The sequence below is a fragment of the Macaca nemestrina genome, chromosome 8 (assembly GCF_043159975.1).
Source record: "Macaca nemestrina isolate mMacNem1 chromosome 8, mMacNem.hap1, whole genome shotgun sequence".
Classification (NCBI taxonomy): domain Eukaryota; kingdom Metazoa; phylum Chordata; class Mammalia; order Primates; family Cercopithecidae; genus Macaca; species Macaca nemestrina.
In genome coordinates, this window is record NC_092132.1 from 141,666,183 (window position 1) to 141,690,197 (window position 24,015).

Below are 24,015 nucleotides of genomic sequence, written 5' to 3' on the forward strand. Positions count from 1 at the left end.
TCCTCAGACAGAACAAGTGGCAGCTAGGAACATCAGCATCCCACGTTGGCCCCCAGCAGCACAGAGTGGCTTCTTGTCCTGGCCTCAGTTTTTCTTAAGTGACTTTCTCTCAGTAACTTGCTATTCCCGCTGGAGACTGGCCAGGCTACATTCTACCCAGAGCCCGCCCTTTCTTTCTTTTCTTTCTTTTCTTTCCTTTCTTTCCTTTCTTTTTCCTTTCTTTCCTTTCTTTCCTTTCTCTTTCCTTTCTCCTTCCTTTCTCCCTTCCTTCCTCCCTTCCTTCCTCCCTTCCTTCCTCCCTTCCTTCCTCCCTCCCCCCCCTTCTCCCTTTCTCCCTTTCTTTCTCTCCTTCTCTCCTTCTCTCCTTCTCTCTTTCTCTCTTTCTCTCTTTCTTTCTTTCTTGGAATTTCTCACTGTCGCCCAGGCTGGAGTGCAGTGACACCATCTCGGCTCACTGCAACCTCCTGGGTTCGAGCGATTCTCCTGCCTCAGCCTCCTGAGTAGCTGGGATTACAGGCACCTGCCACCATGCCTGGCTAATTTTTGTATTTTTAGTAGAGACAGCGTTTCACCATGTTGGCCAGGCTGGCCTCAAACTCCTGACCTCAAGTGATCCACCCGCCTCACCCTCCCAAAGTGCTGGGATTACAGGCATGAGCCACTGTGCCTGGCCAGCAGCACCGCTTTCAAATACAAGCAACCCTGCTTTCTGTCCTCTTCCTCTTCCCCAGCTTTCCAGGGCTCTCGCAATTCTATGGTAGCCAGATTCTCGCTGGAATCTTCAGTCACCCCACTTTTGATGTACTGTTATGCATGCCGGATGCAGAAACATGACATCTGCTGGGTTGGGGCCACCTGGCTACTGGCTCACCCAATCATGCTGAGTCGCATCGGTTTAATTTTATGGCTATCACAGCACTCCACATTGTTGGAAGTTATCAATTACCTTGTGTTAATTCACTTACAAGTTTACTGTCTATTTTCTCCCTCTAGAATAGAAAGTCCACAAGACCAGTGACCTTGCTTATCTCGTTGACGTCTGTATTTTCAAATGTTTTGAACAGTGTTTGGCACATATTAGGTACTCAATAAAGTTTTTATTGTTGTGAATAGAGGATGTAGTACATTCTGTTTTATTTTGTATTCATTTATTTATTTTTAAGACAAGATCTCACTCTGTCACCTAGACTGGAGTGCAGTGGCGCAATCATGGCTCACTTCAGCCTCCATCTCCCCGGCTCAGGTGATTCTCCCATCTCACCCACCTGAGTAGCTCGGACTACAGTCTCACACCACCATGCCCGGCTAATTCTCATTTTTGTTTCTGTTTTGTAGGGACAGGGTCTTGCTATGTTTTCCAGGCTGGTCTCGAACTCCTCCTCCGCCTTCCAAAGTGCTGGGATTACAGGTGTGAGCCACCACACCCTGCCAGGATATAGTACATTTTAAATCAGAGAACTTAAAGCAATACAACACTACTGAATGTTTCACTGGGGAAACTTAGAGTAGCCAAAGGTCCCCAGGAGCTGGACACTGAGTAAAGAGGCATGCAAAGGTTTAAAAGGGAGCTGAGAGCAGTGGTTTTCAAACTGTGCCTCGGATGACTGCGAGGTGGTATCCCTGAGACCATTCCAGGGAGTCTGTAAGGTCAAAACTACTTTCATAATAATATTAGGATACTATTTGCCTTTTTCACTCTCTTTACATCTCCACGGATGGTGCAGAAGCAAAGACTGTACTTTTGGGGTAATTTCTGTAGTTCATTAGTATAGTTTTCTGAGCATGTAGAGCATGAAAAAAAATAAAAATATGTATATTTTACAAAGCAAAAGGGAGTAAAACTGCTGTCATTTTCGCATGGCACCAAATTATTACCACATACTTATAGTAAAATGAATGTCAGTTTCACTTAAGAATGTCCTTAGTACATCAGTACAAATTAATGTCGTTAAGCCTTGACCTTTATGTTCGTATCCATTTAATATTCTGTGTGACCACATGGGAAGGGCACAAAAGCAGTTCTGCTGAACAGTGAAGTATGTTAGTTTTCTTGAGAAAAAAACACTTGGTAATTGAATTGTGAGTTAACCTAACCATTTCTTTTTTCTTGGAACACTGTTTTTACTTTAAATTATGTAAGACAAACTACAGTTATTTCAGACTTAGATATTTCAGAAATTCTTTCTCAAATATGAATAAAGTGAGATTGTCACCTCAAGTAAAATAACAAAGAGTATTTGTTGCCAAAGATAAAATCTGAACTCAAGAGAAAATAAGAACTATAGAAAACTTATGTCTATCACAGTGAGCTTGACAGTTTCCTTATAGAGACTGTTCTGATGAGATCGGTGGTAATATTGTTAAAAAATGATTTTTGATGTTGTATAATAAAATTTGTTGAAATTGGAAGATCTATATAACTCAGTGAACCAATATCTTCCAAATGTTACAAAATCATACGTAGATAAAATGTATTCAAAGTGCAAAATAAATCAGTGGAATTCCTGTAACAGAGGAAAAACTCCATTGTTAAAGTTGCAGAAAACTCCATTGTTAAGGCTGCAGATTCCACACTGAAATTAACTTCTGAGAAACTAGTACTTACTGAATTTAGGTATAGTGTCACACCATAAGCACCAATACCTGAAAAAGCTATTAAAATATTTCTCCCCTACGCAGAGGCTGATTTTTCTTCACGAACTTCCACTAAAACAAGTTATTACAACAGACTGAGTGTAGAAGCGGAGCGGCTATGAGAATCCAGCTGTTTTCTATTAAGCTAGACATTAAAGAGATCTGTAAACTGTAAATGACATCACTCTCCTCACCACATTTTTGTTTTGTTTTGCAAAATACATTTTTCATCAACTGTGTTATTTATATTAACATGTAATATATTACTTTTACTTTTATATGAATATTTAAGACTTCCTTAGCATTATTATTTTATTTATTTTATTTTGAGATTGGGTCTCACTCTGTCAACCAGGCTAGAGTACGGTGGCACGATCTCAGCTCACTGCAACCTCACCTCCCAGGTTCAAGCGACTCTCCTGCCTCATCCTCCCAACTAGGTGGGATTACAAGCGTGCACCACTATGCCCAGCTAATTTTTTTTTATTTTTAGTAGAGATGGAGTTTCTCCATGTTGGCCAGGCTAGTCTCGAACTCCTGACATCAAGTGATCTGCCCACCTTGGCTTCCCATAGTGCTGGGGTTACAGGTATGAGCTACCACTCCCAACCCTGAGTATTATTTGTGAATATAGTAAACATCAATAACCCACACTTAAAAAGCCATTTGGAATCCTCAATTTTTCAGAAAGTAGGTGGGTTCTGAGACCAAAATATTTGAGAACTTCAGATGCAGATTAGGCCTAAGAGAACTCGCCAGTGGCTCCACTGTACACGAAGCATTTTCTTCTCACTTTTCTCTTTGAGGCCCAAGTCCACACAAATTAAACAAAATAGAAAAATTAAATGGGGCCAGGCACGGTGGCTCATGCCTGTAACCCCGACACTTTGGGAGACCAAGACAGGTGGATCGTTTGACTCCAGGAGTTCAAGATCAGCCTGGGCAACATGGTGAAACCTCATCTCTACAAAAAATCCAAAAATTAGCTGTGTGTGGTGGCACGCCTGTCGTCCCAGCTACTTCGGAGGCTGAGGTGGGAGGATCACCTGAGCCCAGGGAGGTTGAGGCTCCTGTGAGCCATGATTCTGCCACTGCATTCCAGCCAGGGTGACAGAAGGAGATCCTGTCTCAGAAAAAAAAAAAAAATATATATATATATGTATGTATATATAAAAACCTAAATATATATGTAATATTTACTATATATGATTTTTATATAATTATACATAATACTATATATAATTTAATAAATAAATATATATGAAATATATATTTAATATTTACTAAATATGTATTTATTACTAAATGTGTATATATACGTCTGAAAGAAACGGCTAATATTTCCTGGTGTGTCTTCGTGCCATAGAACATTGACTCTCATTTTCACCTCAGAACTATTCTGGAAGGCAATAGTTGATCAATCTCATTTTGGTAGAGGAAGGAAGAGGCTCAGAACAGTTAAGTAAGTTGCCCAAGGTTACAAAGCTAGTAAGTGGATAATAGCCCCATAGGTTTTCTCAGCATTTCCCATGAGACCAGGATGCATCTGATGATTATTGGAAATATTTAGGTCCAAAATACTTTTGCCTAAAGTATAATGCACAATTGAGGTGAAATATGGCTTTGATTTGTTTGAATTATCCCCATAACTGCCTTGGTATGGCTGCTTTCCTGGGCCAGGGAAGACAATGGCATCACAGCGGTCCCCAAATTTCCTGCAAAATTCTATAAACCAGCTGGGCCTCTCTTTAAACTTCTTGGTATAAATCCTCTTCCAAAGGAAAAGGATGGTTGGAGTTATTTTTTTTTTTTTCTTTTCCTTCTGTTTTTGTTCTGGCATTCTTTTGTGAGTATGGAACTGATTACTAAATAGGGTCAAACAGCTTGAGTCGGGCTTCCTGTGTGAATGTGAACAGTGCTGATTTCTAGCCTTGCATTTGATATGTTATCTGTGGCGGCTGTGCCCGACGTTGAAGTTTCAGATGGCTTCCTTCAATTTCCTGTATTGTTATAATTGTGGCTGTGTGTGCACATGTGCACATGTGGGCAGAGAAAGCAGTGAAGACAGAAGAGAGGATGTTTCTCTGTGTTTACTTGGATTTTGTGAAAGGTTTTTAGTTAGATATTGAGAGGGCCACATGTTTCAATGGAAAGAGCCCTGGTTAGCAAAAAGGAAGGTCCTGTCTTGTCTGCCACTAATTGCCTGTGTGGTTTTTGGCAAATATTTAGTCCTCGGGCCCAGTTCTGCTTCCTTATAAGGCCCCTTCCAGCTCTGAAATTTTGTAACTCTGGTTTCTACTCAGAGCTTCACTTTCCAACTCCCCACACTTGGCTGTTCTAAAACGTTTGTTTTGCCTCCTGATTTTACTTTCCATGCCATTTTTGTTCTCCTCCACTTCTCATTACTATCCCATAGCCTTTTGGATTTAAGTTCTTCTAGAAAAGTTCCTCCTTTCTCAGCAATTATTTTTCAGCTTCCGTTGTCTCTGAAAAAAAAATACTATAAAAGATCGCCTTTATCTTGGAAAGAAGATCCAGAATGTGTTGGCTTCCTGTTTTTGTTGGTGAGATGTGTAGAGCTTGGAGATTGGACTGTGGGTCAGGATTCCCCACTAAGCCTTACATGAGAGAGCTCAGAGCTGCTGGTCTGCCAGCCATTTCTCTCTCTGCTCTGTTTTTATTAAACTCAAATAAGTTCAAATATGCATGACAGGCCAGGCGCGGTGGCTCACGCCTGTAATCCCAGCACTTTGGGAGGCCAAGGCGGGTGAATCACGAGCTCAGGAGTTCGAGACTAGCCTGACCAACATGGTAAAACTTGGTCTCTACTAAAAATACAAAATTTAGCCGGATATGGTGGTGCGTGCCTGTAATCCCAGCCACTCAGGAGGCTGAGGCAAGAGAATCGATTGAACCCGGAGGCGGAGGTTGCAGTGAGTTGAGATCCCACCAGTGCTCTCCAGCCTGGGTGACAGAGCGAGAGTCCGTGTCTCTCTCTCTCTCTCTCTCTGTATATATATATATATAAAATAAAATATAAATATATATATGCAGGATAATGGCATATCTAATTCATCTGCTTTTATGGCCCAGGATGAATGTTTAAATGGAACCCGGAAATGAAACTTCTCGTTTTTCATCAGCTTCTAGTCCCAAGCTGATGGCGCCCCTAGAGCCTCCGCAAGTGGGTCTGGCGCCATCTGGTGGTGGGATGCGCTGATGCTTCGCTGCCTGATGGACAGAAAACACAGTGCGTAATGAAGAAAACCTGTTGACTGAAATACACTCAGAGACTTAAACAAAGGACCGGTGACATTTGCAGCACATGACTCAGTAGCCCAAAAGTTCAAATTTGTTATTAAATATGCAAATTTGTGAAAGTTACAGAATCTTTGGGACCATGCAAAGTGAAGATTGATAGGTGTGTGCACTTTAGGCATGAGGCATGTTCAGTTTGTAACTTTGTAGTGAGATGCTTGTTCTTAGTATGGAATCCAGATGTTGTCTGCTGGTAATTTATGCTCATGTGCAAAACGTAGGCAAATTGGTTAATTTTTATCAATCTCATTTCATCTTGTTCTCATCTGTAAAAGATCATGTCTAAGGACCCTTACACGCTTTAAAAACTTTCAAGGAACCCCAAACATTGCAATATTCTGATTTCCTCTAGTGATTCTATGTGCTTCACATCCATGCTTTCTTCCATCCTCCAAGAGTTTAATGTTATCAGGAGGTGTGGAGGTAATACTAAGAATTGTCATTTATTGGATGCTGCTATGTTTTTTATACTATTTTAGGTAGTTTAACATTTTAAAAATTCTGGCTTACAAAAGTCTGTAACATAAGTATCACTGGGCTCATTTTACAGATAAGGCATGTAAAGCTTACCGCACTCTGCTTTCCATGTTTACAAACTGAAAGATAAATGAGAAACAAGGAAGAAATATGCTAATTGTCTTTATAATTCAGCACAACACCATTTACAGTGCATTTACAGCTCAGTGCAATTTGCCACTTTGCAACAATACAAAATGTCAAGTATCCAAGCCACATCATCGCTCTATCTTCACATACTGATAAAGCTGCTGCCATACCGCAAGTGTAGGAAGAGTTTTAAAAATGCATTTTCCAGGGTGCCAGGGGGAAACAAATATTTGCCAAGACCAGAGCTGGTATTTCACAAATCTCTTTTCTGTGAGCTGAGGAGTGAGGAGAGGTGGAGTGACAAGCCGTCAAGTGTAATTACCATGTCCCAGATGCTGATGCAAGGATGGCGAGTGGCAGAGGACTATTGGCAGGTGTCTCGGGCATGGCACCAGAGCAGCACTCTGTTTCTGTTGACCAGTTTGTTTGGGTCTCCCTTTTAAAAGTCGGTCATCCTTTCCCAAAGAGTGCTCTGTAAGGTGTTCATACATTTTATATGGAAAATAAAGCTTTTGAATGAAATATTATGAGAAACAAGTGGCTGAATACAGTTAAATGGGTTTCTTTGCTCTAATATAGGATTTCTTGAAACCTTTCATGTGTCAGTGTATACTTTTAACATAATCTATAAATTAAATGTATTTTATTATATAAATTAAATACAGGTGATAGGGTTTGGCTGTGTCCCCACCCAAATCTCATCTTGAATTGTAGTTCTCATAATCCCCATGTGAGTTGGGAGGGACCTGGTGGGAGGTAATTGAATCATGGTGGTGGTTAACCCCATGCTATTCTCATGATAGTGAGTTCTCACGAGATCTGATGGTTTTATAAGAGGTTTTCCTCTTCTCTCGGCTTACATTCTTCTCCTTGCTGCTGCCATGTGAAGAAGGACATGTTTGCTTCCCCTTCCACCATAATTGTAAGTTTCCTGAGGCCTCCCCAGCCATACAGAACTGTGAGTCAATGAAACCTCTTTCCTTTATCAATTACCCAGTCTCAGGTATGTCTTTATTAGTAGTGTGAGAATGGACTAATCCAATAGGTCAAGGTTAAATAGTTCAAATAACCCCAATAGCTGGGGAGCTGGGGATAAGGCAGAAAATGTAACCTTTCTCCCAGAGCTAGGAATCCTTCAACCCAACTACTTTAGCAGACTTGTGTGTGTGTAAATTTCCAAAAACTACCCTAGTAGCATCACCTCGCTTATGTGGCATAAGTGCATTAAATCTGATGAATGTTGAAACAATGCTCTGTAGACGTCTAACAGCAACCCTGGTCCACACTTACATAGGGCAACAATGAACCCAGTAACAGCTTCTCTTTTGAGGAGGGCTTGTGCTCTCTAGGTGGTACACCTTCCTGCCGTTGCACCCTTAGGTCACCCACCTGGCTCCTCGAGACATTGGGGTTTGTTTCCAATGGTTGAAATGAATGATCAAACCCACACTGACTTGATATCCAGACATACTTTCCTATATCATAGATATTAGTCATCAACATTTTAGGGCATAAATTATGTTTCAGAAGTCTATTGAGAATTCCTACATTGCTAAACACTTGGGAATATCCCAGACCCTGATGCATTGCATCTTACCATTTGCTTTGTTTTGTTTTTTGTTTTTTGAGACGGAGTCTCACCTCGTCACCCAGGCTGGAGTGCAGTGGCGCGATCTCATCTCACTGCAACCTCTGCCTCCTGGATTCAAACAATCCTCCTGTCCCAGCCTCCCGAGCAGCGCCCGCCATCACACTGGCTAATTTTTAGTAGAGATGGGGTTTCACCATCTTGGCCAGGCTTATCTTGAACTCCTGACCTCGTGATCCACCCGCCTCGGCCTCCCAAAATTCTGGGATTGCAGGCATGAGCTACTGCCCCCAGCCACATCTTACCATTTTAATAGCAACATCTTTACTTTGTGCCTGGAACTTTACATACAGGAACTTGATGAATCCTCCCGGCAGCCCTATAAAGGTAGGGGCATGTAACATCTTTGGTGTATAGAAGATGAACTGAGTCAGAGAGTAGTTAAGCAACTTTCATCCCTACACAACTTCCAGAATCTCTTAGTGACTCCTACTGTTTCCCCTAGTTAGCCTTTGATATTCTCCATGAGATCTGCTGTCAGAACTTCATCTGATCCTGATGCAGCCTTGCTGACCTATGGAATTTCCCCTCCTTTTCCAGGGCTTACCTCTCATTAGGACCCATGGGTCATTCCTCTGAGCATGACACACTGGGGCAAGTGTCTGTGTCAAACTCTGTTAGAAGTTTCTATATTAAGATATAAAGAGAAAGAAGCAAAAAGCAAACTTTTATGTACACTCTGACTTCAGTTATGGGAAATGTGTGGAAAAGAAGGCAGTAAGGAAACACAGTGATGACATTGCATTAGAGTTGTAGGACAATGGATGTTTTTCTTCTATTTTCTTAATTTTATGAAATATGGTATATCAGTTATTAAATGAGAAAGGTTTACCTTCTTACTAATTTAAATATTTCTTTCCAAAAACTGAAATACATCTATCAACTCAGATGGTTACCAGGCAATATCACAAAATTTGCATTTTTTTTTTTTTGTTTTTGAGATGGAGTCTTGATCTGTTTGCCCAGGCTGGAGTGCAGTGGTGCAATCTCCGCTCACTGCAAGGTTCACCTCCCGGGTTCACACCATTCTCCTGCCTCAGCCTCCCAAGTAGCTGGGACTACAGGTGTGTGCCACCACGCCTGGCTAATTTTTTGTATTTTTAGTAGAGATAGGAGTTCACTGTCTTAGCTAGGATGGTCTCGATCTCCTGACCTTGTGATCCGCCCATCTCGGCCTCCCAAAGTGCTGGGATTACAGGCATGAACCACCGTGCCCGGCCAATATGCAATATTCTTTAAAATAGTTACCATTTATCAATTGCTTAATAATTGTATCTTACATATGTAACCTTGAACCCCTGTAAGAACTGACCAAAGCAGCTATTATTATTATTATTATTATTATTATTATTATTGAGATGGAGTCTCACTCTGTCGCCCAGGCTGGAGTGCAATGGCACGATCTTGGTTCATGGCAAATTCCGCCTCCTGGGTTCAAGTGATTCTTTTGCCTCAGCCTCCTGAGTAGCTGGGACTACAGGTGCAAGCCATCATGCCTGGCTAATTTTTGTATTTTTGGTATAGATACGTTTCACCATATTGGCCAGGGTGGTCTGGAAGTCCTGACCTTGTGCTCTGCCCTCCTCAGCCTCCCAAAGTGTTGGAATTACAGGCATAAGCCACTGCACCTGGCCCAAAGCAGCTATTATTATACACTTTTTGAAGCTGAGGAAACCAAGGCCTAGAGAAGGGCAGTGATTTTTTCCAAGAACACATTGCTGGATTTGCATGGCCAGGCTCATGTTACTTCAAAGTGATCATCATCACCTCATCATTCACCTGGTAGAAACTTATTCTTTCCGTTTTCAGGGTACGCAGACATTTTGTTACTGTATCAAGATCACAGGAAGACTGTTTGAGACATCACCAGAATCTACAGCCTCTGATGGTGCTCCTGGGTTCAGCTTCTAGCATTACAGGTGTGCTAGCTTGTCTCCAAGATGGCACCCATGAGCCCTAAATTCCTGGATTGATGCTCTTGCCTAGTCCTCTATTGTGTCATATCAGGATTGTTCCAAGTAACCAATAGAACTCAGCAGAGTTGATGGCATGTCACAAAGTTAGGTCATAAAGGACATCATGGTTTCCATGTTGCTGGCTTCCTCTTGGATCATTTTCTCAGGAGGAAACCAACTGTGTGTTGTGAGAAGATTTAAGCCATCCAGGGAGAGGTCCACATGGTAAGGAATGGAGGCCACCAACTGACAACCATGCTGGTGAGGGATTTTTAGAGGCAGACCCTCCAGCCCCAATCAGGCCTTCAGATTACTGCATCTCACATAGATTACAACGTTGTGAAATGACACTGAGTCAGACTCATCCAGCAAAACCACTGAACTCCTGACCCACAGACACTGAGATAAATGTTGTTTTAAATCACAGAGTTTTGGGGGTAATTAGTCACACAGTGATAGATAATTGATAGACATTGCAGATAACTTGTCTCTTTAGTCCGGAAGACTTTAGACAGACAGGAACTCTACTTGAAGATCTATTCTTAAAGAACTACACCTGGTCAGGCATGGTGGCTTATGCCTGTAATCCCAACATTTTGATAGGCCAAGGCAAGATGATTGCTTGAGCCCAAAAGTTTGAGAACAGCCTGAGAAACATGGTGAAGCCCCATCACCACAAAAAACTTTCAAAAAATTAGCCAGCCATTATGGTGTGTGCCTGTCATCCCAGCTACTTGGGAGGCTGAAGCAGGAGGATTGCTTGAGTCCAGGGGTCAAGGGGTCAAGGCTACAAGTGAGCTGAGATTGCACCACTGCACTCCAGACTGGGCGACAGAGTGAGACTCTGTCTCAATTTAAAAAAAAAAAAGAACTACACCTGAGAAGACTTCTCTGTATTGGGATCTGATTTAAATAATTACATCCTGGACTTCAAACCTAGATATCCTGTACAAGTTTGAGAGTTTTGGGAGGAGTTGAGAGGAATGAGAGTATTTTACATGTGGGAGAAATAGAAATAATTTGTGGCTAGATGGTGGACTGTGATGATTTAAAATATAGCCACTGATTATTTAATATTCCTTTCAAAAGATGGAACATAATTCCCCTCCACCTGAATGTGGGCTGGAGTTAGTGACTCGTTTGTGGTCATAGAATGTAGAAGTGACTGTGTGTGATGTCAGAGACTAGGTCATAAAAGTGATGGTGTCTTCCGGCTTGCTCTTACTCTTGGATGATCTGCTCTGGGGATAGTTGTGAGTAGGCCTGCAGCCCACAGCCATGTGAGTGAGCCTTTTGAAGAGTGGACCTTCCAGGCCCCGTCAAGCCTTCAGGTGACTGCAGCCCCAGCCAACATCTTGGGAGACCCTGAGTCAAAACCCCCGCTAAGTCACTTCCAGATCCCTAAGTCTCAGAAACTGTGAAGAAAAAAAAATGAATGTGGTTTTAAGCCCTAAGTTTGGGGCATAGTTTCTTATGTAGCAATAGATAATATGTCTGATATGGTTTAGCTGTGTCCCCACCCAAATCTCACCTTGAATGGTAGCTCCCATAATTCCTTCATGTTGTGGGAGGGACCCGGTGGGAGATAATTGAATCATAGGGTGGTTTCCCCCATACTGTTCTCATGGTAGTGAATGGTAGTGAATCAGTCTCACAAGATCTGATGGTTTTATCGGGGGAAACCCCTTTTGCTTGGTTCTCATTCTCTTCTCTTGTTTGCTGCCATGTGAGACGTGCCTTTCACCTTCCACCATGATTGTGAGGCCTCCCCAGCCATATAGAATGGTGAATCCATTAAACCTCTTTTTTTTTTTTTTTTTTTTGGTAAATGGTCATGTCTTGGATATGCTTTTATCAGCAGCATGAAAATGGACTAATACAATGTTATTTGCTGAAAATTTGCCTTATAATATTTTCATATTTGGATGAGAAAAAAGATTTTGGATAAATCGAAGCAAACTCTTTTCATCCTAAGATAACAGAAACAGAGTAATTTGCCTCTATTCTTGCTCCTATTTTGTCCAATATAAGCCCAGAAATTCCTTTTGTCTTTATTGTCTAATGTTTTAATTGTAGAAATGTATTCAATCACTATATTTAGTTCAGAAAACTTTGCTGTAAACAGAACATTCACAATTTTTTTAAATATATATTTTCTGAATAGCTACTTTATAATGTACACTGGGCATCTAGAGGCTATAAAGATGAATGAGGTGCAGTTATTGTCCTCATGGAATTTAACCTACTCATGGACTATTAAATAATAAAAAAGCAATAATGTATATTAAAGTACCAAATGCCATATATCCATATATTCTAAATGGTCTATTATCCTTTAACTCCTGTCTTTTCAACTTAGCCTTTGCAACTGAAATCTTTCCTAAATTTTAAGTACATTTTATTTTAAAAAATCTTTTAGAGATGGAGTCTCACTATGTCACCCAGACTGGTCTTGAACTCTTTGCCTCAAGCAATCCTCCAGCCTCAGCCTTTCAAAGTCCTGGGATTACAGGTGTGAGTCACCGCACCCAGCCAATTCATTTAAAGCTGAATACACCACCAGGGGTGGTGGTGTATGCCTATAGTCCCAGCTACTCCAGCTACTCAGAAGGCTGTGGCAGGAGAAGCCCTTGAGCCTAGGAGTTCTGGACTGCATTACAGCCTGGGAGACAGAGCAAGACCCCATCTCTTAAATATATATATATAAAAAATACAAAGTAAAAAACTCACATATCAAAGTGTGTACTCCTGAATTCACACAGTGACACACCCATGTATCCACACAGTGACCCACCCCTGTATCCACAATTAGATTTGGGAGCAGAACATTATCCAGCCCGTATCCTGAGGAGCTGCTATTTTGCCTTCCACCGCCATACAAAAATGTTGCCAGTTTTTGAAATTTGTAAATGGAATGATATATGTGATTTTTGGTTTGGATTCCTTCACTTAAGTTATGCTTGTGAGATTTACTTTTGCTGTTCAGGGTAGCAGTAAATTCCCATAGCTCTATTACATTAAATTATATGAATACACTTGTATAAATACACTTGTCCGTTCTACTGTTGATGGATAATTCGATGATTTCCAGGTTTGGGCTATAATGAAAAGTACTGCTAGGAACATACACGTACATATCTTTTGGTAACATAGGACTCTTTTTATCTCGTCTACACTGGCAGTGGAATTGCTGGGTCGTAGTGTACTGTCTTAGATTGGACTTTTAGCTCAGCTCTGTCTCCCTCTCTGTGTCCTTGCTGTCTGGCTTTTCAGTATCTCCTATTAGTGGAGTGTCAAGTTTTTCCACATCTTGTTCCACATCTGCAACAACATTTGATATCATAACTCTTTTTTTCATTTGAGATATTCTTGAGTGTTTTATTATTTATTTTTTACTTAGGTTTTCTCCTGTGCTTGATAAGTCTGAAGAAATCAGAGAGACAGAGACCGTGTAAAATATAAACTGCTCCTGAGTCTGAATAGGATGCATTACAAGATGTAACAACTTGTTTGACAGACCCTTGTTCTCCCTGAATAACCAGATTTGTCCGAATTCCTACCTGGTTACCAACTCGTTAGTTACCAGTTGTTTGTTGGTTGACTAGTTAGTATCAACTCAGCATCGGTCCGTTCTGTATGGATGTATATGTATATACATAAGACATATATTTAAATATATATAAGGATGTATATTTAAGCCTGCTGATGGCTGGGTGTGATGGCTCACACCTGTAATCCCAGCACATTGGGAGGCCAAGTTGGGAGGATCGCTTGAAGCCAGGAGTTTGAAACCAGCCTCGGCGACATAATGAGACCTCCTGTCTACAAACAAACAAACAGCTGGGTGTAGTGGCACACACATATAGTCCCAGCTACTCAGGAGGCTGAGGCAGGAGGATCGCTTGAGCCCGGGAGACTGAGGTTACAGTGAGCTATGATTGCATCATTGCACTCTGGCCTGGGCAATACAGCAAGACCCTGTCTCTGAAAATAAAATAATAATAATAATAAATTGTCCTGGGCATATGAGGATTTTGATTCAGCATCCGGCTTTCATTCTCCAGAAGAGGGCAGCCTCGTTCCACGTTTTGTCTGTGGCCTCCCTGCAGACACCTCCTCCCTCCTCTGTTTGTTAAAGGGCAGGCTTTATTTGTTAAGCGCATGACAGCCTCCTGGGCAGCCAGGTGGGAAGTTGGGAGGTATTTTTTCTCTTTGTTCTTTCTGGCTCTCTAACCAGATTCTAGTTAATTCCACCTGAGGTCTGGATGTGTCCTAGTTTCATTTCTAGACCTGCTGTCCCAGCTCCCTACTGTGTCTCCCAACCTCCTGCTAAAGACCCCTCAAATCTCAGAGCCTCCCCTCCCCTCCCTCACCTTCTCTCTTTTCCAGAGGAATGTTTCCAAAGCACGTGCTCAAAAACATTCCAAGGCTATCTAGCATTTGAAGAAATAAATACGTGTGATTAGGTTAAAGTCTAAATCCCCCGGTGGCATTCTTGGCCCCTAAGAATCAAACTGCAATCCACTTCTCCACTTTCCTCTACTTGTACTCCCCTCAAAAAACCCACATTTCCGTGGAGTAAGCAGAACTAGGGTTTGAACAACTCTAGGTCCGAGTCCAAATGCAAAGCTCAATGTCTTTACTTTCCATCCATATGACCGTCGCCAGGAACTTAACCTCTATGAACCCTGGTTTTCATATCACTAGATGGGGCTCAGTGGTACCTGCCCCTCACGGTTGGTGTAACAAATAAATGTTGCTACGAATGTAAGAGTTCCTGGCATAAAGTGACCACATGATAAATGGTACTGTCATTGTCATCATCATCAATTTACTTAATTTACTCTGGGCTTCGCTTCTTCTCTGCCATTGTCCAAATTCCCTGCTCTCCTGCCCTACTGAGATTTCATCTTGTGAGGTCCAGCCTTGTGTCACCTCCTTTATGATAACCCTCTTCCTCCCCCAGCATCTCAGCGTTCACTGCTACTTCTGAGCACCCTCATTCAGAGTCAGGTAAAAATTCGTTCACCCAGGTTTGCTGGGCACCCCCAACAGCGCCAGCACTATGCAGGTACTACAGTGAAAGAGGCAGACAAATCCCTGCCATGGTGACAGGTATACTCTCACAGAGAAATATGCTTAAATAAATACATAAATAAATATGCGTGATGAGTTTCAAAAGGAAATTCACGTAACTCCGGGACCACAGAGCAGGAAAATAGCTTAGTGTCTCTCTGTATGAGGGGCAGGGGCCCCAAAGGCTTACCTCGGAAAGGCACGTCGAAGCTGAGATGGAAGCGTGATTAAGTCAGGCCAACTGAGGAGTGGAATCACATTCTAGAAAGAGAGAACTGTGCCCCTCTTATCTGTCCTGCCAATTTTAAATTCTCCAAGATCAGACACTGAACTTTTTTCCCATAAAATCTCCAGCAGAGCCTGGAAAGGCCCTTGCCTATAGGAATTCGTCAGAAATTGATGAACAAAAAAATGCAAAGAAATGGCAGCTTTTAAAATTGAAGTCTTTAAAACGACAGGGAAACAAGCTCTTTCCGTTCCTGTGTTTTCTGTCCCTTTCTCGGGGTGGTTACATATTTTGAGTCCCAAGATGGTATGGTAATGAAAAACTCTAGTTCTTCACAGACCACCTCTTCTGAGGGCCGAGAGCTCACAAGATGGCTTGGGTAAGGGTTGCTTCAGGACAGCTTCTTACCCCCGAAGCAGGAGAATTCTACCCGTGTGGGGTGTGCAGGTCACTTTATCCATCACACCGAAGTTCCTTCCTTAGCCAAACAAGAGTATAGGGTTGAGTCAGACACCCTAACAATCAACTTCTCCTGGACTCATCTTATTTCCTGGAACTTTGGGGCTCCACTACATTTGTTTTAATGAGAAGTTTTTAGTTGCCTCTGGGGTGGGGACAGTGCTCCCCCACGCAGCAAGAACCAGGCCTGTGGAAGTGGCCCCCCCATGCAGTTTGAAGGTGGCAGCTCCACTCACTCTATGCCAAGCATGGACACAGGAATCGTCGCGAAGCTTCCCGGGCAGGCAGGCCAGGGCTCAGGCTCAGCGCGACATCCGGGGCTATTCCAAGTCAGGTTTCTTCCACTCCTGGGCAGCATCTTGGGGGCTCAAGTTCATGGCTGCGAACAGCTGCTGGCGAGTGGGGCTGTTCCCACCCTCCCCTCAATACAGAGTCTCCCTGGGTAAACCCTTTGAGGGCCCTGGCCTCTCAAAGATGGGTGGGGTTCACTTCAAAGTGGCTGTGAGTTCTCTTCTGCAGCAAGAGAGCTCTAACAGAGGCCTGCCTACCCCGATTTTTCAGGGGTGGGGTGTTGGGAAGGAAGGGATATCTCTATCTCAACTTACCACGCCCTTCATTTTCAGTTATTGTGAGCTGTTTCATTGCAAGAGAAAGAAAAACTTGTAACTGATCGTCAAACATCATTCACTGGTGGTTTTCGTTTTTACACTTGGACGATTAACCCCGAGGACCAAGTCCACATGATTAGTTTTCATCAGTATTCAAACAAACATCTAGCAAATAAATAAAAGCGTATTCTTCACACCTGAGGTCTCAGAGAAGGTGGAGAGAGGGCACTTGGTCCTAAGGGCCTGAGAGAAGAGGTTATCTCCTAAGAGGAGACTTACGATGCAGGAAGTCAATGAAGCTGGGACATGACCCTCTATTGCCAGCTGATCCCAGGAGCTGAGTTCCATCAGCCAGGGCCGGGGCTCTTCCTCCCCACAAGGCTGAAGGCAGGCGGGCAGTCGGTGGTGGGCGGGAGAGCTCCTCTGTTGCTCATTTAGAGAAGGTTCTTTAAAACGGCAAATGATTGTTTGTTTCTGGAGGTCAGGGCAGGGGGTGACATGGAGGATAAAAATACTGTGGTCTCTCAATATCCGTGGGCAGTTTGTTCCAAGATGCCCTCAGATACCAAATCCATGGATGCTCAAGTCCCTGATATAGAAATGATGCATAGCATTTGCACATTACTGACACACATCCTGCCTTAGACATTAAATCATCTTCAGGTTCCTTATAATACATCACACAGTGTAAACAGTTGGTATACTCTATTGTTTAAGGAATAATAACAAGAGAAAATGTTCGTACGTGTTAGCACAGACACAATCTCCTTTTTTCAAATATTGCTTGAATCTACAGAAGTGGAACCCAGGGATCTGGAGGGATGACTGTGCTAGGTAGAAAAGTGACTGGAGCTGGAATGGCCTTGGTCAACTACCCCCCTTAACCAAAAATTGGTGGAGACACATAAGGGAAAACTTGTGGCTGATACAGAATGGTTTTTTAACTGCTAAATTGTAAAGGTGTAAAACGAGCAGTGCTGTAAAATACCCTAAATGCAAAGGGCTGTAGATGGTGAAGGAGGAGAAGATCAACGTGGAACTGTGGGATCAGGGGCATTTCTTTGCAGATGGGACCTGAGTGGGCTGCAGTGTGACAAAGATCTGGATGGATGCATAGGACAACTGTCTGGAGGAATGCAAACGCAGGTGTGTGTGGAGGAATGCAGAAAGAAGCATATGGATCTGGTTCTTGGCTTTGCAAGTCACTCCTTCTCGGAGTCAGTGGCTCTGAAGGTTTCTAGTATCCCAAGCATCTGCTGCTTTTCCTTGCACACACGTGCACTTGCATGGGATTATCTTCTGTGCCCTGCATCCGGGATGGGGTGGTGAGTGAAGTGTACTGACGTTGACAGTTTCCTTCTGATTTCACCCATTGAGAAAACTGTAAAACCCACTATACATCTGTTAAATATATAATTTTAAAGCTGAATTTATGCTTAGATATTTCAAAAATAGAAAAGAAGCACAAAGATGGAAGAAGGGATGGCTTCTAAAGACAATAACTAGCAATGTTTTTAAACTGGGAGGTTTCTGGCAGAGTACAAAGCACAGGACTGAGGTCTCACTGATTCTTGCCAAAGGTCAGAATAGAGTGAATTTTATTTGTTATGATTTTTGCCTTTCAAGCAGCCACCTGAGGGCCAAACTGATGCTCAGGGAGATGGAGTAGCTTCGTCCATCACAGGTGAGGAGCCGTCAAGCTGCGCCATGTCAGGGCACCATCCGCTGCAAGATTGCATCCCTCTGAGTGGCATGAGAGCCACAACAGGGCCGGCACAAATCCTCCCTCGTTTCACACCCCCATGCTGGTAATGAGCTGACAAGTTGCAGATGGAGCAGGTCAGGAAAGAGAACAAACTTGCCTACCTCCCAAGCAACATACAAAAATGACATCCTTTCTAGATTAGGATCACATTTGCATGCATCCACTTTTGGATAGTCTAATACATCTTTATTAATCTCCAAATATGTATTTTGAGATTTTGAGATTTTTGAGATATGTAATCTCCAAAAATGTTATTTTGGTCAATAACATTCTTTTAATAACCATTAAAGATAATCTAGTATTAAATGGTTAATTTTGCTTCCCTTAGATAAAGATGACAGAATTCAAATACGAACTCACCCCGTCCAGTTGAAGTGTAGTGAGAGCTGACTGTGTGAACTGAATAATGCTTGTCCTGTACAGAATGGAGAAGAAAAGCAAAGTTTTGTTCACCTGGGAACAGTTTTTAAAAAATACATTGATACCTAACTTAAATAATTGAATACATATCATAAACATACAAATTACACCATTTAAAATATACTTACTACAAAAAGATCCTGAACATTTTTGGTTAATGCAAATAAAATTTCTTCACATTATTTTAAGAGTCAAAATATTTTACATCAATTTGTGCTTTTAAAACTATTGCTAGCTTCCCCTGGGAAAAGCCAAAATAACTGTATATTGTAGAAAAAAGTTTTTGCACTTTTGACCCAAATGCACATATCAACACAAGAAGAGGCACAATAACATCTAATAATTGTTTTACATTTCCCTGAAACAGACAAACAAACAAAACCTAGTTATTCAATGAAATGCATTTCTATGGTAATTGCTAATTTGATGTTTTCACACGTGCACAAAAGAACTACTTTTTCTTGGTCACTAACGACAACAAACCCTAGATGTCTAGGAATATATATATGTGTCATTTTACATACATACATATTTAAGAGAGCATATGAAGAAAATAGGACAGTTTGCACATACATATTCAAAGCCTCTCAGAAATTCCACTTAGGTCCACATTAGTGAGCCTTAATGTATTGCCAGCGTTCTGTGTAAATAACCAGAGAAGTAAAACAAACTTTATTAGTGGAGTCCCTCCTTAAACATTAATAGAAAATCTAGTTAGAAGTGGTATGATTAGCTCATAAGAGGTCAGAAGTTCAAGACCATCGTGGCCAATATGTTGAAAGCTCATCTTTACTTAAAAAAAACACAAAAATTAGCCAGGAATAGTGGCATGTTCCTTTAATCCCAGCTATTCAGGAGGCCGAGGCACGAGAATTGCTTGAACCTGGGAGACAGAGGTTGCAGTGAGCAAAGATTGCACTACTGCACGCCAGCCTGGGCAACAGAGACACGGTTAAAAAAAAAAAAAAAAAAAAGAGGAAGGAAGGAAGGAAGGGAGGAAGGAAGGAAGGAAGGAAGGAAGGAAGGAAGGAAGGGAGGGAGGGAGGGAAGAGAAAAGTGCTTATCGCTTAACCAAATTCTTGCTAAGGCAATGTAAATATAACTGTACCTTATTCAGGGAATTCATCGTCAGGGTACACTGGCTTAACTGCAGTGACTCAGTCGTTTTTCAATGCGGAGGTAATATTCGTAGAAAAATCAATATTCCATGTGGAGAAAATGTATTTTTCCTGTGGATGAATTAATGATTAATTGGGTTGGAGTAAACTTTACTTTCTGCAGCTCTAGTATTTATTTGTCAAATGAAGATCCAGTTTGGCAATCAGCTCTTACAAATGGTCCATCAGATTGGTCAGATAGATTATTCTATAGCTCCAATCCCTCCCAGATAAAGTCATTGATTATCTGTATATACTCAATTGGGGACGACCCGCATCACAAGAGGACAGAGTATGTGATGTAACAGAAACGATGCACACCGCTGTTAATGTGTCATAGACAGTGGGATCCCTGAGGAATTAAAAATAGGACAATTCAGCTAGAATTTTCTCTTTGATCAATTCTCTTCAGTTTCTGATTGTGCTCTCAAGCTGAGCCCTTTCTATTTGCATTACAATTTCAATCCTTGGTTGGTGAGAGTTCTTTTTCAATGTTTGTACTTCAGTTTTGTAGATAACTGAGGTTACAGATATGGAGTTTATACTATCAAAACAATCATCAAATAATCAAAATAATCATAATTTTGAGTTAAGATTGGAACAAGAGGAGTTAAGCATTATGGTTGTTTGAGGGTCTGTTAATGCTTCTCTGATTCCTTTCCACTTCCGTGGTTTTCCTATCTGCTGGAAGGATGTTTAGTAACACTTACCTCATATGCCTCTTGATGGAATGAAGCCTGTGTCGTGCATTTTTCTTTGGAGAAAGATTACAATTATGGCATTTGAAATCCAAGTATATATCTAGGGAATGTGGGAATTACTTGTCATTATGTAATTTCTTATGAAAGCTTTGTCTAAAATAGCAGATTGCAGAACAGAAAAAAATCGAGTACAATTGCAGGAAATGAGACTGAAAAATAATTCAGTTAGTTTATGAAGGGCCTGAATGCCATCCAAAGGAGTCTGCGTTTATTCTGTATTTTTCTGAAATATATCTCACAGAACACTTGTGCTACCGGATGTTAATATGTCTAGGGCAGGCTAGATTAAGTCTAAGTTTCAGGGTAGTCCTTAAATATGCTAATATGCATCGTGATTCTCTAAGGGAGCGTTGTTGTTTTTTTTTTCTCAAACTAAACAATATAACTTGGTAATAGGCAGACAGGGAATATGAAGAATGTTTCAGTTTGGCACCTTCAGGTCAGTTAAGTCCAATATTCTGGGTACCTTCAAGATGCTAGATAGTCATTCCTTTGTATCACATGTATCCAGCACATAGCAGATTGTGTATCCAGCACACGGCAGGGCTTGGTAAACAAATGGAGTGAATGAAATATCCGACTAGTCCTCAGTGGCCTTACTTATAAAATGGGAAACAATCATATAATTGTTGAAAGGTTGAAGAGTTGGAGAAAAGTGGTCCCAGAATATTTCACAATCAAGTACTATTTTTTAATTCAAATCAAATTAAAACAGATTTACAAATGAAAACATAAAAGGAAAAATAGGTAAGAGACTACTACTGTTGAATTACTGTCTAGCTGCGTAACCTTTGCTTAACTTTTCCAAAGCTCATTTGTAAAGCGGATAATCACACTTACCTTGAAAGGTTCTAATACTCTGCCAAGCACATGAGCTGGGCCCAGGGGTGGGAGTATATGGTGTTGTGGTTAAGAGCAGAGGCTAGGAGCCAGACCTGAGTTTGAATCCCAGCTCTGCCTCTGACTAAATGTGTGATACCTACTATGTGTGTAACCTTTAGCAATTTAATTTCTTTCTGCCTCAGCTTTCCTCATCTGCAAAATGAGAACAATAAGTACACTTATCTCGGAGGGCTGTGGTGAGGACTGCATATAAACTAATGAATGTTGTATATTAAGAAAAGTTCACAGCTATTCGTATTTCAGATTTTCTATGTAATCGGAAGGAGATGCTGAGACCTGCCCTAATTCGTTCTTCTTAGACTGCAGCTGCTTGACTGGCAGTTGATTCCCATTTCCTCCTTCCTCCCAAACTGGGTGCTCACAGCTCACATTTAACCTGTGCCCGCCCCCACCAAGTCCAACTCCCGAGTTAGACCTTCTGTTCTCCTCCAAACCCCTATATATGTACATATATATGTAGTAATTTAATTTAAAAATTCACCAGTGCTTTTTTTTTTTGGTCATTAATATTCAGAGGTATTCATGTTCCTACCTGGTTTATATTTGGATTGTTTTTTCTCTGGATTACTCCAAATTTTTGCCTATTGAGTTGATGGCCACTTAAAAGACAGAGGAATTCTTGGCATGTAGAATTTGGAAGGAAATAGAAAGGCAAACAAGAAATAAGGATGAAAAAAATTTTTTTTAAAAAAAGAATGAAATAAAGATGAGCACTATTCTGCATGGAGATCTGTGATGAGAAAAGAGAACCCAACCAAATTCTAAGATGTTTGCGTAGCTAATTTGTTACTTACCTTGATATGCTGGTGTCATATCTTCACTATGCTGGCAATTGGAAACAATTTAAATAGGTGCTTGAATTATTCCCACTATAACATTATTTTGATTTCATCCTTTGTCCACGTTAATGCACTTTCCCCCAAATCCGTTGAAGATTCCATGGAATTCCTCAAATAGACAGTGAGGAGTCAGGAAGCCAACAAAGTTTTGTTCTGTTTTGTTTTGTTTGAGATGGAGTTTCACTCTTGTTGCCCAGGCTGGAGTGCAATGGCACAATCTCGGCTCACTGCAATCTCCGCCTCCCAGGTTCAAGCGATTCTCCTGCCTCAGCCTCCCAAGTAGCTGAGATTACAGGTGTGCACCACCAACCTGGCTAATTTTTTGTATTTAATAAAGACGGGGTTTCACCATGTTGGTCAGGCTGGTCTCAAACTCCTGACCTCAGTTGATCCACCCACCTCGGCCTCCTGAAGTGCTGGGATTACAGGCATGAGCCATCATGCCCAACTGCCAACCAAGTTTTTAAGAATCCTCCAATAATCCCCCAAACTCTCCCTTCTATTTCAGATAGTGGGACTCTGTGCTCATGCCAGTAAGTAAAGAAGAAGGAATAAGAAAGACACTGTGTGATCTAGTGTTAATAAGGAAGTAAGTGATCAAATTACTCCAGCTAGATCGGTAGAATCTATTATCAAGCACGCTGAGGCCGACAGCATTCACAAATCAACTGTCTACGTGTATACTCACTGATGACGTGTGTTTCCTTTCGAGGACAAGTAAGCTTTTTAAATGATCAAGACGTTTACATTAGTTTTGCCCTTCAATGGCTTTTCTCAAAAAAAAATCCAAAGGCAGAAGTTAAATTTAAAAGAGCTTTCCATGTGACTACCCCAAAGAGAGATTATCAATCACCAAGTTAAATATTTGTATACAAAATAATATCTGGATGCGTAGATTCTTACGTTTATCAGATGAACAGTGAAAGAGTTATTAGTCACCATGCTTTATTTACACCCCTGTCAAAATTACATGAAAATATTTCTCTCCAAAGAACCATTCTAGAGAACCCTTTCATACAAAGTGGTGTGTGTACATCTAAGAGGTTGCTCAGTTTAGTTCAAAGGCTAAAGAGTCTAGTAAACTGAGTTCCACCAAGTCGTGACTTTTAAGTGGTAGGTTACCACCAGAAAGAGACGACTTCAAGCACAGATTTCTAGCAGCAAGGCCAGGATTAAAAACCCATGTGACAACCGGCTTCAGAGAGAGGAACAATCCATTCCTAATTCAAAGGCCATCAAGCCCCAGTTGTAAGAACATTTTTGACTCTGAGAATCTTCTCTTTTTACCAAGAAAATCCCTTACAGTCATGGTTTAACATCCTAAATTAAGGAACAGAAGAAACCAAATTAATTTTTAATTTATACTCCGCTTATACATGTTTTCAGTCGTCCACTACTGCAGGATGTACACTGAACGGTACAAGTCATGCGCATCATTTTCATCAGACAACCTCATCTACCAAAATGGTGATAACACAATCTTATTTTGAAGCCAAAAGAGAGTTATAAACATCAATCGTTTTCAGATATGGTTTAAACATGTTCAAAAGTAACATCATTATTTTAAGTTACAGCACAATCATTAAAGGAAAAAAGAACCCAAGAACAAATAAAATTCGTTATTATTTTAGTTACTGTTA

At 41.3% G+C, this 24,015-nt stretch overlaps 2 long non-coding RNA genes across 2 annotated transcripts; one reads left to right on the forward strand and one right to left on the reverse strand.

Annotated features, from left to right (window-relative positions):
- Nucleotides 1-6,596: 6,596 nt before the first annotated feature.
- Nucleotides 6,597-10,181, reverse strand: LOC139355704 (uncharacterized). The gene is made up of 3 exons (XR_011606572.1): nucleotides 9,986-10,181; nucleotides 8,452-8,525; nucleotides 6,597-7,030 (listed from the first exon to the last, which is right to left on the reverse strand). It is a non-coding gene; the product is annotated as an uncharacterized lncRNA (long non-coding RNA).
- Nucleotides 10,182-10,288: 107 nt separating this feature from the next.
- Nucleotides 10,289-23,017, forward strand: LOC139355919 (uncharacterized). Its single transcript, XR_011607225.1, has 3 exons — nucleotides 10,289-10,386; nucleotides 18,157-18,214; nucleotides 22,884-23,017. It is a non-coding gene; the product is annotated as an uncharacterized lncRNA (long non-coding RNA).
- The last annotated feature ends 998 nt before the right edge of the window (nucleotides 23,018-24,015 follow it).